Here is a 13,356-nt window from a genome sequence, read left to right as displayed (position 1 = left end):
CCATTAGAGTGCCAGGTTGATAGTCTTATGAGTTAATGCTATTACCTTATAGAATACAGTTTTGTTGAATTATTTTTTTTTATTTTTTCTCCTCCTATTATCTCTACACTTTTGTCAGTATAGTGTATGACTATTTATACAGAGGAGATCATGCATAAAATATAATTGCAGTTATTAAATAATATTTTCCTCGTATACTTTTCTCAGTCATTTTAAATGGCAAAAAATTTTGCTCAAAACTTTAACATTCAAAGAAAGTATTTAAAATACAAGAAAGGAGTAAAGCAACACATATTATTAGATTTATACATTATAGATAAAAGTACAAAGATTATTTTACAAACATATTTTACATATAAAGATAAAACTGTAGATTCAAGTAAAGCATTTTGATATTTATTAAAAGTGGACCTCCCAGCTAAAATGAAGTATCGATAATAGGGACTGAATTTAACCTTCTACCTAAAACAAATGAGTAGAACAACAACAACAATAAAACTAATGAAGTGATTCCTATGATACTATAGCTTATAGCTTCGAGAAAATTTTAGCCAGTGACACAAGAAGGGAGAAAGCAGACAGAGCCTGGTGGACTCACTGAATTGAGGAGACAGAGTTGAGAGTCTAGGGAGACTAAAGCAGCTACAGTTCACAAGACAGAGTACTGGAAAGGAGAGTGTTGCTCAAAACTATAATTCTGGAGATGTGCAGAAGGTTCCCCTGGACAATTCAGTTGAGTACTGATCAGCATGTGCATGTGAGAAAACTACTCAAGGATGGGGAAAGATCAATCTCAAAGGTTTAGAGGTAACATTCCTAGTGTTCACTGAGGGCTGAGAATAAAGTTTGTTTCCACAGACAGACTGGAAATGGGCCATTTTTCAGAGTGCACAGTCTCAGAAAAAAAAGTCTCAGTCTTAGAGAAAAATGAGCTTTAGACTGAGTACTGTTCCAGTTCTATCAAACAAATCTTAAAAACAAGGATGCTCCCTTCCACCCTTGCCACCAAATTGTTTCCATCTGCATGCCAGAAAAAATATCTCAAGTATATTTATAGAAAAACATAAATACCCTGCACCAAAGAAGCTAAAATTCATGCCTATGCAATTGTTTATTTCCAGGGAGGTTCTTAACTTACTTATTGCAGGTCATCTAGTCTGGTGAAACTTAGTTTATTCCCTATTTGTTTCTATAAATAAATGTGAAGAATCAAAATACATAGTATATTTTGTCTAGAGTATTACAGTAAGTCCCCTACATACTAACCTTCAAGTTGAGAACTTTCAAAGATGAGAACGTGCGTTTGCATGTCCAATCACGTATGTTAGTTCACGTGTTAGTTCTGGTGTACATTGTCACGTGTGTGCATCTTCTACAAGTGGTTGGGCTTTTGTGTACTTTACTACACAGTACTGTATAGAGTACAGTAGTACAGTATCTTTATTTCAAGCCCAGGATGTCGGGAAGCAAGCGTAAAAGCAGTGGTCATGTAGCTGGAACTGCTAAGAAGCGCCAAGCACCAAGAAAGGACAAAGAGAGATAAGGGGAAGAAGAAGAAACTGAAGAACCAAAGAGGTGCGTGGGTCTCTCACTGCTGTGACCTCTCCCGTTGCGGAGCACAGGCTCTGGACGCGCAGGTTCAGCGGCCATGGCTCACGGGCCCAGCCACTCTGCAGCATGTGGGATCTTCCCGGACCGGGGCACGAACCCGTGTCCCCTGCATCAGCAGGCGGACTCTCAACCACTGCGCCACCAGGGAAGCCTCAAGGGGATTTTCTTTATTTGAGGAGGCACTGTTAGTTTTTGAGGCACAGGACCTGAACGTAGATCGACAGCAAATGTAGTACAGCTAAGAATAAAGAATTAGAGGGACATGCCCAAAAAGAAAAAAAAAAAAAAAAAAATGCTTGTGCCTGAGGCCCTGAAGACAGTAGAATTTAAAAATGAGTACAAGTGATTCTACCCCAAAAGTAAACTGCTTTAAAAAAAAAAAGTATGTAAGAAAATGATTTTTATAGTTAATTAGCTTCCTTAGTAGCTAATTAACTATAAAAGAAAATAGATGAATTAATAGGTAATTAACTAAAAAAGGTAAAAGGAAGCAATTTAGGGAAAACAAAAGTAAAAGCTATGCTATGGCTAATTGTCTCTCCAAAGCCACATTAAAGGCAAGAAGACAGTGGAATAATATCTTGGTAGTGCCCTGAGAAATAGAATTCTCTACCCACATAATTGCTCCTTTGAAGATTAAGGCATGATAAATATAGTTTCACAAAAAGATATACAGAATGCACCACACAAAGACCTTCCCTAAAGAGCTAGATGAAGATATTCTTTATGACAAATGAAGTTGGACCCAAAAGACTGTAGTGTGATGAAAGAAGCAATGGCGAATAAGTCAGTAAGCAAGAACACTAAATGAAAATTAACTGAAATAATAATAATGAGTGCTGGGATGGGAATGGAATTGGTATAATGAAATGTGGTTTATTTATTTCCTATTTGTGCTGTAACAAATTACTACAAACTCAGTAGCTTAAAAGAACACAAATTCATTATAGTTCTGGAGTTCAAAAATATGAATTAGGTATCATTGGGCTAAACTCCAGGTATCAGTAGGGCTGCATTTCTTCTGGAGGTTCCAGAAGAAGATTCTTAAAGAGACTGCCTATGCTTCTTGGTTCCTGCCTTCCCTCCCAAAATCTCATCACTCTGACCTCTTGTTCAATCGACACCTACTTGTCTCACTCTCCTACCTTGCTCTTTCACTCATAAGGACCCTTGTGATACATTTTTAATCACATCTGCAAGGTCCTTTTTGCCATGTAAGGTAACATATTCATAGGTTCTAGGAATTACTATGTGAACATATTTGGACATTGTGGGGAGAGGCATTATTCTACTTACTGCAGTAAATATTAAAATCCAAACAACAAAAGTAAAATGGGAGAGAGCAAAATGAGCTAAAATGTCTTGAAATCTTTGCTTATACTCCTTGAGAAGGAATAGAGATATGAATTAATTTTAAACATTGGTAAATCAAGTTTGTTAAGAAGTATGCATGTTAAAATGCAATGTATATCATAAAAACCAGTGGAAGGAATAAAGGGATTTTAAAAATTGATTAAGCCAATTCAAAAAGGAAAGAAAGAGTAGTAAAGAAATTAATGTAGAAAAAGATGATAAGTTTGAAAAATGTCATTAGTAAAAGACAAAATCAGTATTTGGACAGATATATTTAGATAAAATTAAAAATAAAATGGTACATGTTTATAAATGCTTATCGACAGACAAATGGATAAAGATGTGGTACATATATACAATGGAATATTACTCAGCCGTAAAAAGGAACAAAATTGGGTCATTTGTAGAGACGTGGATGGACCTAGAGATTGTCATACAGAGTGAAGTAAGTCAGAAAGAGAAAAACAAATACCGTATATTAATGCATATATGTGGAATCTAGAAAAATGGTACAGATTACCTGGTTTGCAGGGCAGAAATAGAGACACAGAAGTAGAGAACAAACGTATGGACACCAAGGGGGGGAAAGTGGTCCGGGGAGTGGCGGGATGAATTGGGAGATTGGGATTGACATGTATATACTAATGTGTATAAAATAGATAACTAAATAAGAACCTGCTGTATTAAAACAAATAAAATTAAATTTTAAAAAATGGTACCTGTCTAAAACATAAGGGTACTGAAAGTTTAAAAAATAAAATTAGTGAAAGTTGAAAAATAAAATTATGGTAAAAGATGCAGCCTGTAGGTTCTAAAAAAGAAAACAAAAAGCTGGTGTAGCTGGATTAGTAGTTCAAAACCAGAGTCAATTTTGCACCCCATGAGACAATTGGTAATGTCTGGAGTTATTTTTGTTTGTCACAAATTTTCTATGTGTGTGTGTGAGGGGGAATCTTCTAATTACCATAGCTTTATAAGTCTTAAAAGCAAGGAGTATTAAGTACTCCAATCTTCTTCTGCTTCTTCAAAATTATTTTTGCTAAGTAAACAACCAACAAAATACTTTCAGCCAATAACTGTGGAATACTATTCTTTTTAAATTAAACTCAGTGCACAAATACATATATATTCTGAACCATATAGAATATATTCTCTGAGTTCATATAGAATATATTCTCTTACCAAAACAGAATGTAATAAAAAATAACTGGTCATGAAAAATATTCAGTATTTGGAAATTAGACAATCTTTTTAAAAACCAGTTATTTTACTGTTTATTTCATCCTAAATGACCATTGGGAAGTAAAAAAAAAAAGTGTGAAACAAAATCAGGTTGTAACTTTGAATTCAAACTTGAGTGTTGAAGAGTCTGTCTCTATCTCCTTAAAGCGCATGTTAATAGCATTTCTCTAGACTTTTGCATTGAGACAAAGTAGGCTATTCTGATAACCATAGATGATCAATCCCATTGCACCTGGTCTCCACTACTAACAATTTCAAACAGCAGGAATAATTATCCTCCTCAGGAAGGATCAGAGGAATCAGCTTCCACCTTTCCTCTAGCTCCTCAGTCACTGTCTATTTCCATTCCATAACTTTCATGTAGATTTGAAATTGGAGCATTTGCATTTTGGCAGATGCCTGATTGACTTGTGTGGTCTTGAGTTATTTGCCATGGATAGAATATTCATCTTGCTATTTCCTTTCTAACAGACTAGCTTTGATAGAATCTTAACTCATTTGAAATAACTCACTGAAGGCTGCAAGAAGAATCTAAAAATACTCCAAAAGTTGAGCAGTTTTCTTCCAAGTCCTCCCAAACCGCAAACTCAAAAAACACAAAGTCTGAGAAATAACAGGCAATAGTTTAGTCATCTGAATCACTGCCAGATTTAAGGTAGGACTTTGCGTCAATTTTGAACAGTTATGCTTAGGTGACTCCATAGTTCTTTCACCCAGATAACTCACGTTTGAGTTATGTTTACATTTGGTTGTGTACGTTCATGTTAAGTCTTCTTTGAATCCATTACATTCTAGTCCACAGTTTGAGTGTAACCCATGTCATTTGGTGGATAATGGTGTCCTCACTGCAGAGGGAACTCCAGCTAGGACTTGTAGCCCAGGGCAAGCTGCTTGTGCCTTCAGTTTCTGTGATGAGCTGATGAGGCAGAGAGGGTGGGAATGGGGATGGCAGCAGTCAAGAGAAGAGAAGTAGAGGGCAACTGCTCTGGGAATAAATGTAAAAGCCTTCCTGCTGGGATTAAGGATGTTCTAAAGATAAGCAGCCAAATGTGTTTATAAAGGCACTTACTGAGTGAGCTGGCAGCTGCATTTGGTCAAGCAGTTAGAAGCCAAATCCTGAGATAAAGGCTGTATAAAGTAAGGGATGGAATTAGGAGTTTCTGATCCTGGGGAGCAGATGAATTTCTCTTTCACCTCTTTCACACACTGTAAAGGAAATGGGGAAATATTCTTTTACTTTGAGGCAGAAAGTTCATGGGGCTATTCACCTTCACTTGCAGTATTGTTAAGAGACCTTAACAATAAGGGTGCTTAGATTTTCATGCCAGAAAGATTATCATACCCACCAGAGAGCAATCCAAGGCTCTTTTAGGCTTGGCTGCCTAAACCACTTCTTAGGTAACTATTTTATAAAGTGCTAATTTACAAATATTTTCTCATATAAAAGTTGGGTGGTTGTCACTAATTATCCCATCACTTAACTGACACCTGGGCAGGAAATGATGGCTTGGGTGGTTGATTCTGCATTGGAAAAAGTGTGAAGGAAGATATAAATGCTATAATTGGAGATCTTCTGCAAATAATTTTGATAATTTCTGAACTCTACATTTTTCCTAGATTCTGATGTATACTGTGGGCATATGTAATTGGCAGCTTACGTATTTAAGTTTACTGAGAGATCAGCATTAATATCTTGTCAAAATGTAAAGAAGGCTTTTGCACATTCTGCTGCAAAAATACTCAGAGACTGAATATACAAATGGCCAATGGCCAGAGCATATATGCAAATAGAACTCTAACCTGCAACCAGCTCAGGAAACCAATCTCTTTTCTACAGTAACCAACCCAGGAAGCCAGCCTGCTATAAAGCCAGAGTTGTAGGAAGTCATGCTACTATCTCTACCTTAACAATACTGGAAACCAAGCACTGTCCTCAGCAACAACTGGCCCCAAATTGCCAGAAATTAATTAATAACTGACAGCCTCCTTATTTTTGTCCCTGCTTCTAACTTTGGACCAACTAGAGAAAGCCAAAGATGCCCGCCTAACCAATCACACAAGATGCCCCACCTCTAATTTGCTTGCTTACAGTTTCTCCCTATCAGCTGTCTCCTATCAGGACAGACAGGAAGCCTTCCTTTTTCTCCACTATAAAGCTTTCCCACTACTCTGCCTGCCTTTGAGTCTCTGCCAAAATGCAAATGGTAGTGGCTGACATCCTTGCTATAGCATGCTCTTAATAAATAGCCTCTGCTTGTTCTCATTTGGTTGGCCTTCATTTATTTCCACAGTGGGATATCAGAGGACCACTTTAGAGCAGTTTTACAAAGTGAACATAAAATCTCTTTAAGGTAGTGATGAGGCTTCTGCATTCTCACTCTGCTTCTTCTTCAGTTTGACGGACTTACTCTTCAATTCAGCATCAAGGAACATGCTTCCTCTTTTTGTAAACCTCCATTTATTAACCTTTTATTTCAAACTGTAGGTATGTGCTGATACCTGCATCTTTAATTCATTCTTTGGATTTGTCAAATCTACTGTTTATCTCAATTTATTTAGTGTTTCATGTGTTTATTTTAATAATTATAGCTTTTATGTTTTTAAAATTGTGAATTGGTTCTGTCATATTCACTTGTACTTAATTCTCGTGTGCAGAGATTCCTTATCTGTTTAATAGATTTAGGTTTTAATTTCATAGATACTCTTATCTACTCTATGCATTTGAGAATTTTAAACTATGATTTTAAAGCACTTTCAGTTTGCTGTATTAGTTCTATTTCTTTGGGCATAAATTCTTCCATCTTTCAGGTTTATTTAATGAGTTTATTACCATTAGTCTTCTTTATACGTGTGTAAATGGATTTGAAGGAGTTTTCATTTTCTTTCATCCCTTTTCTCCCTTTTCTGTTTTGTGGTTCCATGATTATCTCATCCAGAGACATCCAGATTTCAGAGACAGTATTATATCAGCAGCTCAGACTTTCACTCCATGATGATATTGCCTTCTAATCCCCTCCACCTCACATAAACAACAACATACTTTCCAGTTCCCAGTTAATGCTCCATTCCAAGAAAACCCTACGTCAGTAGTTGGTAGTTATTTTCTATATTCATTAATGAGAGGGTGAACAGGATCCTAATTTCAGTCTTCAAATAGGGAAGTTGGTTATACTTCTTCATTTCACGTGAAGTGTAATCAGTTTCATTTTCACATAAGCTTAAAATTCTGTGTCTACACTGCTTGCTTTTGGGCTATGGACCCTTCTGTTACAGCCTTATCTCCTGTCACTGCTCAACAATGTGAGTTCCCTATTTTATTTCTGATCCAGAGGGAATTTTTTCTTTGTGTTAGATTGTAGCCATATAGTCTTAATATATTTTAAAATATTTTATTTATAAATTATTTTTGTTTGGAGCAGATAAAAGTGATTACAAACTGCATGCCGTATTAATAAGCATTTTTGATCAGCCGTGTTGTTTCCTAGATTACAGTCAGCATGATTTTAGCAGCCCTCTTTCTTCCCCCAGCTTTATTTAGACATACTCGACAAATAAAAATTGTATATATTTAAGACGTACAATGTGATGTTTTGATATATGTATACATTGTGAAATTATTACCGTGATTTAGTTTTAGCAAACCTTTTTTATCATAAGACCATTTCTTTTGACTGGAGAATGATCTCAGAGTAATTTTATTCAGTTAAATATATCTACTTTCTATGTTGTTAGCTGCACAGCTTTCTGGCTGCAAAGTGTTAGCTTGGTTAAGACAATAGGCTTTGAAGTCAGTTCTGGTTTTTAGTCCTGGTGGTACCACATATTAGCGATCTGATATTTGACAAGTTAATTAGACCTTTTTCAAGCCTCAGTTTCCTCATGTGTAAAGTGGGAATGACAAAATTAACTATCTTATAGGATTCAGAGAGTTAAATAACAAACGTATAGTACTTAACACAGTGCCTGGCACATAGCAAACACTGGATACACGGTGTTCGGTACCACTTCTACTGCTGTTGCTGTTGTTATTCTCAGGCTGAGACCAAAATGCCTTCATTCCACCTTTTTGTTTTTTGGCAGTTGTGTCTTCAGTTCCCCACCTGCTGGTTTTTTCTTGTATTTTTTGTTTATTAGTTTGGTAATATTAATCTGGTTATGAGATGAATATATTCAAAACTCTATATTTCAAAGTATTTTCTTTTTAAGGAAGAAGGACTAATCATTTAATACACAATAATTTTTTAAGACAAGGGATATTTATGCATAAACCAAATTATGCTTTAGTCATAGGGAACATACATCATAGAAATAAATATTGGTGTATACATGTCACACAGTTAATATTACATGGAGGGCCACGGTTGGTTTAGAGAATAGTACACACCAAATGCCATATACACAGTGGACTTGTAAATACTCATTTAATAAATGTTATTGCTATAGTCTTCCCTGAGATTTTTATTTTTTTTAATTTGGTGAGCAAAGAGATGAAACATGTAATTACTGGAAAAATATATTCCCAGAGATAGAAAGACAGCAGTAATACAAGTTTAAATCTTGAATCTTTAAAAACCACACAAAAATTATAACATGACAGGCATATTTGGTTTGCTTTTAGCTATTCAATTGCACAGTTATTGCAGGATTGATGTTTGCATTCTGATTTTATTATAAAAAGTACACATATAATTAAATTCCCTAACACCCTTTATGAAGGACAAATTTTGGTGCCTATGACTGTAATAGTATCCTGTTATTACACAATCTCATGCAATGCAGTAAAATTGTGTTGTTATAAAAAAAACTCTATAAACTAAAACACGCACACATACAGCTATAAACTCTACCTTTAGGTTGAATTTTAATATTGTGCTTTTCAGATTAGCATTAGGAAGAGATTTTACTAATATTGATATTCTATTTTATTTCCCATTTTAAAAGCAGTCACCATTTGGTGAGTTTTTCATCTTAAACTGAACTCTGTCATTATTCTGCACTAATAATGATATATTCCTTTACTTTATGAGACCTCACTCAGAGATAAGACAGTACCTTTTCTTAAAAACTGAAAAAAAGGGACTTCCCTGGTGGCACAGTGGTTAAGACTCCACGCTCCCAATGCAGGGGGCCCGGGTTTGATCCCTAGTCAGGGAACTAGATCCCACATGCATGCAGCAGCTGGGAGTTCACATGCCACAACTGAGGAGCCCAAGTGCTGCAACTAAGGAGCTGGCAAGCCGCAACTAAGGAGCCTGCCTGCCGCGACAAAGACCCGGTGCAACCAAATAAGTAAGTAAATATTTTTTTAAAAAACTGAAAAAAATGTATCACTACACTTTCTTATAAATCATACAAACTATATATTTTTGCATTTAGATTTGTAAATGGGAAGAAAGTGCTTTAAGAAACATTTTATAAGTTCTTATGCTTGCTGCTATTAAAGCATACACTTGTCACTATTTAAAAACTTGATTTTAATAGTTGTATTTTTTTAATAGTAAGACACTTTAAGTCAAATTAATCTCAGTTTTAGTGAAACAATGACCTTTGAGTTTATAGACAACATCTGGAGGAAACAGCTGGATAAAAGATCAGGTGTTTTTTTCAAGTAGAAGTGCAACATGGTGTTCCTGTGGTACTGTTTAGAGATTTTTCAATTCTCACATCATGTAGCACACAGTGGTGCTATTAATTAGAAATTGATGGAAAGTCAGAAATAAATCCTTATGTCAAGCAGCATGTCTTACATAGAGGAGATTCGAAAGTCATGCAACTTTCTGAAATTGAAATGTTCAGGGTAACAGCAAGGATAACAGACTCCCTACTGCCAAGTCAATATTTTCCAACTGCTAAATGTTAATTTCTCTAATATCTGGCTTCTCTTTTAAATGCATAACATTAAAATGGACTTTCCTATTCTTAAAAAAATTAGTGATACAAAAAAGGTATTAAATTGTTCAGGTTCCATTGTATACACCTTATAAAATAATTTCAAATATTGCTATTATTGCAAACATACTAGCTACAGAATTAATATCATCATTTTCTCTCACTACAGTGCATTTACCTTTTCCTTCGTCCCTAGTGATGATTATGTTACTGACCGTAACTCATATATGTCATAAACCTCAAACATCATCTTTGGCAGGTAGACTGGACTTTGCCTAGAACATCTAACAGTGTTTTCTTAACACCTGCCCTAATATAGTAGATAGTTTCTAGTGTCAGTTTCTTATCTATTTCATTTGTAACATACCTGGCTATGTCAAGTCTGACTCACCATTAAAAATAATACAGTTCATTGCTACTCAATGTGTAGTCTGTGGACCAGGAAACTGGACATCACCAGAAAGCTTCTTAGAAATGCAGGATCTCAGACCCTAGGCCAGACCTACTGCATCAGAATCTGCAGTTTTGTAAGATGTCTGCGTAATTTGCACGTTAAAAGTTGAGAAACCCTGCGTTGGAGCAATGGTTCTCTACCATGCTGCATATCAACATGCTTGTGTTGCTCTAAATACTCTTACCTGAATCCCATCCCACTGAAATGGAACATTTGGGTAGGGGGAGATCTGGGTGGTAGAGGATGGACTAAGCCTGTGCATTTCTAGCAAGCTCCCAGATGACTTTGATGCAGTGAGAAGCTTAAATTATTTGGTGGATGACATCAGAATCATGTAGGGGTGCCTGTGAAAATGCACATTCCTGGTTCTTTCTCCAGAGATTTGTATTCTTTAAATATAGGGTAGTTGTTTGAAAATTCCCAATCTATTACCTCACAGTCCACAATTAAACTACAATCTTGTTAAAGCTGTTGTAAAAAATCTGGCCTTTCTTAACCACTTCCCTGGCAATCCAGTGGTTAAGACTCAGCACTTCCATTGCAGGGGTCACGTGTTTGATCCCTGGCCAGGGAACTGAGATCCCACATGGCGCGCAGCACGGATCTGACCTTTCAAATAATTAACTAAAAGAAATGCAGTTTTTCTTATATATGGAAGAAAAATAATCTGGGTAACTAGGAAAGGTTTTAGGCATGTTCAGTTAAGGTTGAGCGTCAGTTTTTCGAAGATTCTTCCACCTGTGCCTCTTCCAGCGTCACATTCATCCTTGGGTAGATAAATACCTTTAACTTTCACAGGGATCATTCATATTTTTATTTTACACTGACTAGAGGAAAAGACAGCACTTTTTAGAATTTTTTTTGAAGGGTAAAGAAACTTCTTTCCCAGAAAGTTTCAGCAAATATATCCTTCATGTTTGTTTTTACCCACTGTGACCAAGTCCTTTGCCGATTGGCTTAAGCCTATTGAGGACATCAGGACTGCTAGAGCATAGGGAAAAGGCAAACTCTACCAAAGGAGACCCAGGGTACCCTTGGCAAAAGAGAAATGAAATCTTTGCTGGAGAGGAAATCAGCAGATATTCATTTTATAGTTGTTTTGTTAAATGTACTTTGAAGAGTTATACCTTGTAAATAGCAGTATCTTTGCAAAATACAGTATTTTGGACTCAATATAAAGTCATAATAACATAGAAATGTGTGTACTCTAGAAAAAATTTACAAACAGAAACTATTTATAACTGATAATAATAAATCTTAAAAATAAAATGTTTTCACTAAAAGTCCTGAATGTCATATCTATCCCTAATTGGTATATAGCCAAATAAAAGGTAATGGTTTCTCAAAATTTTGTTAATTTTCATGCAATGAAACTTATTTTGCTTCTTTCAGTATACATTTAAATTCTAGCCACAGACTCAATTTCAGCATGTGAAATTTTATAATATGAGTTCTATGTTACATTTAAGGTAATCAATCATGTTTCAATGTAATCCACATTGCAAAGGAGACTTTTATTATAAGCATAATTGTTGTAGTATAGTAAAGTGCATTGTTAATGAAGCATGGAAAAGGAATAATTTCAACTAATAGGCTTATACGTCAAATTTCAATTAGGACTATGTTGGAATCCAAAAAGAGATATGAGCATATAAATTTCAACCTTTGACCTTCACCATAAAGAACAAGGTCTAAGAGAGAAATTAAACCATTTTGATGTAGCATACAAATTTGAATAAATTAATGCATCTGAACTCTTTGTCATGAATCTTAGACTGCATATGATTTTTAAAAATTTTATGTACTTGCAATTTATGGCTTTAAACTGTTTACTCCTATTCCATATATTAAAATACTAATGAATTAAAAAAAACATTCAACAAAAGTTTATTGTGTATCTACTTCTTTAGGCAATGTACCAATATATAGAAGACTGGTCCTTAGTGACCAATGAAATAGATCAGGCTTACTGATATTTTTTTTCCCTTAAGAAAATGACAATAATCCTTAGTATTATTAAACAGTCAGTGAATTTTCAGTTTTCCTTGATTGATGTATGATTTTTTTGCAGTTGATTTATTTGAATGAGAATACAAATGTTCACACATTGAATTGAACGTGGTTGACCTGTCCTTTAATTCTATCATAATCTATTGATTGCATTTCCCTCCTTATAATGTTTAAATTGATGAACTGGGTTGGTTTCTTTTTTTTTTTTTTTTTTTGTATATTGTGTTTTCCACATTATCAATTGTTTTGATTGTATACCTGTAATACCTTTTAAAAATTGTCCCTCCACTCCATATATTTTCTGTAATTAAGTCTAGAGGCTTGTTCTGATTCGAATCTGATAATTTTTGTAAAGAATATGTCATGGGGATTACAAGAGTATACATGATTTTTAAAATGAATGTTTTATTCAGCATTTGAAAGTGAAATGCCTTTAAAATGTGAGAATATACACACACATGTAAACATACATATTTGGGGAATCATCTTCCTCAATGAAGCTATACACAGATATTATTTGACCTATCCCAATTATAACTCTCCATTTCAAAAAAAAGGTTTTAAAATTTTTATTTTATTGTCTTTCTACATTCTGCTTCAGCAAAAACCTCTTCAATATAAGAAATTCTCAAGTTACTCCCTTACATTTAGGAGGACATTTAATTTTTGTTTGAAAGTAGATTTTGCTCCCATCCTTAGTCCTAAAACCTAATCTTTCTCTTCTCCTCAAGTCATTTTTCAGATATAAAAGTATAAAAAGCAATTTATTACATAAGAAATGAGATAAAGGGCATTGA

The sequence above is a fragment of the Leucopleurus acutus genome, assembly GCF_964270905.1.
Source record: "Leucopleurus acutus genome assembly, chromosome: 6".
Taxonomy (NCBI): domain Eukaryota; kingdom Metazoa; phylum Chordata; class Mammalia; order Artiodactyla; family Delphinidae; genus Leucopleurus; species Leucopleurus acutus.
The sequence above is the reverse complement of the archived record's forward strand: the minus strand, read 5'-3'. Positions refer to the sequence as shown.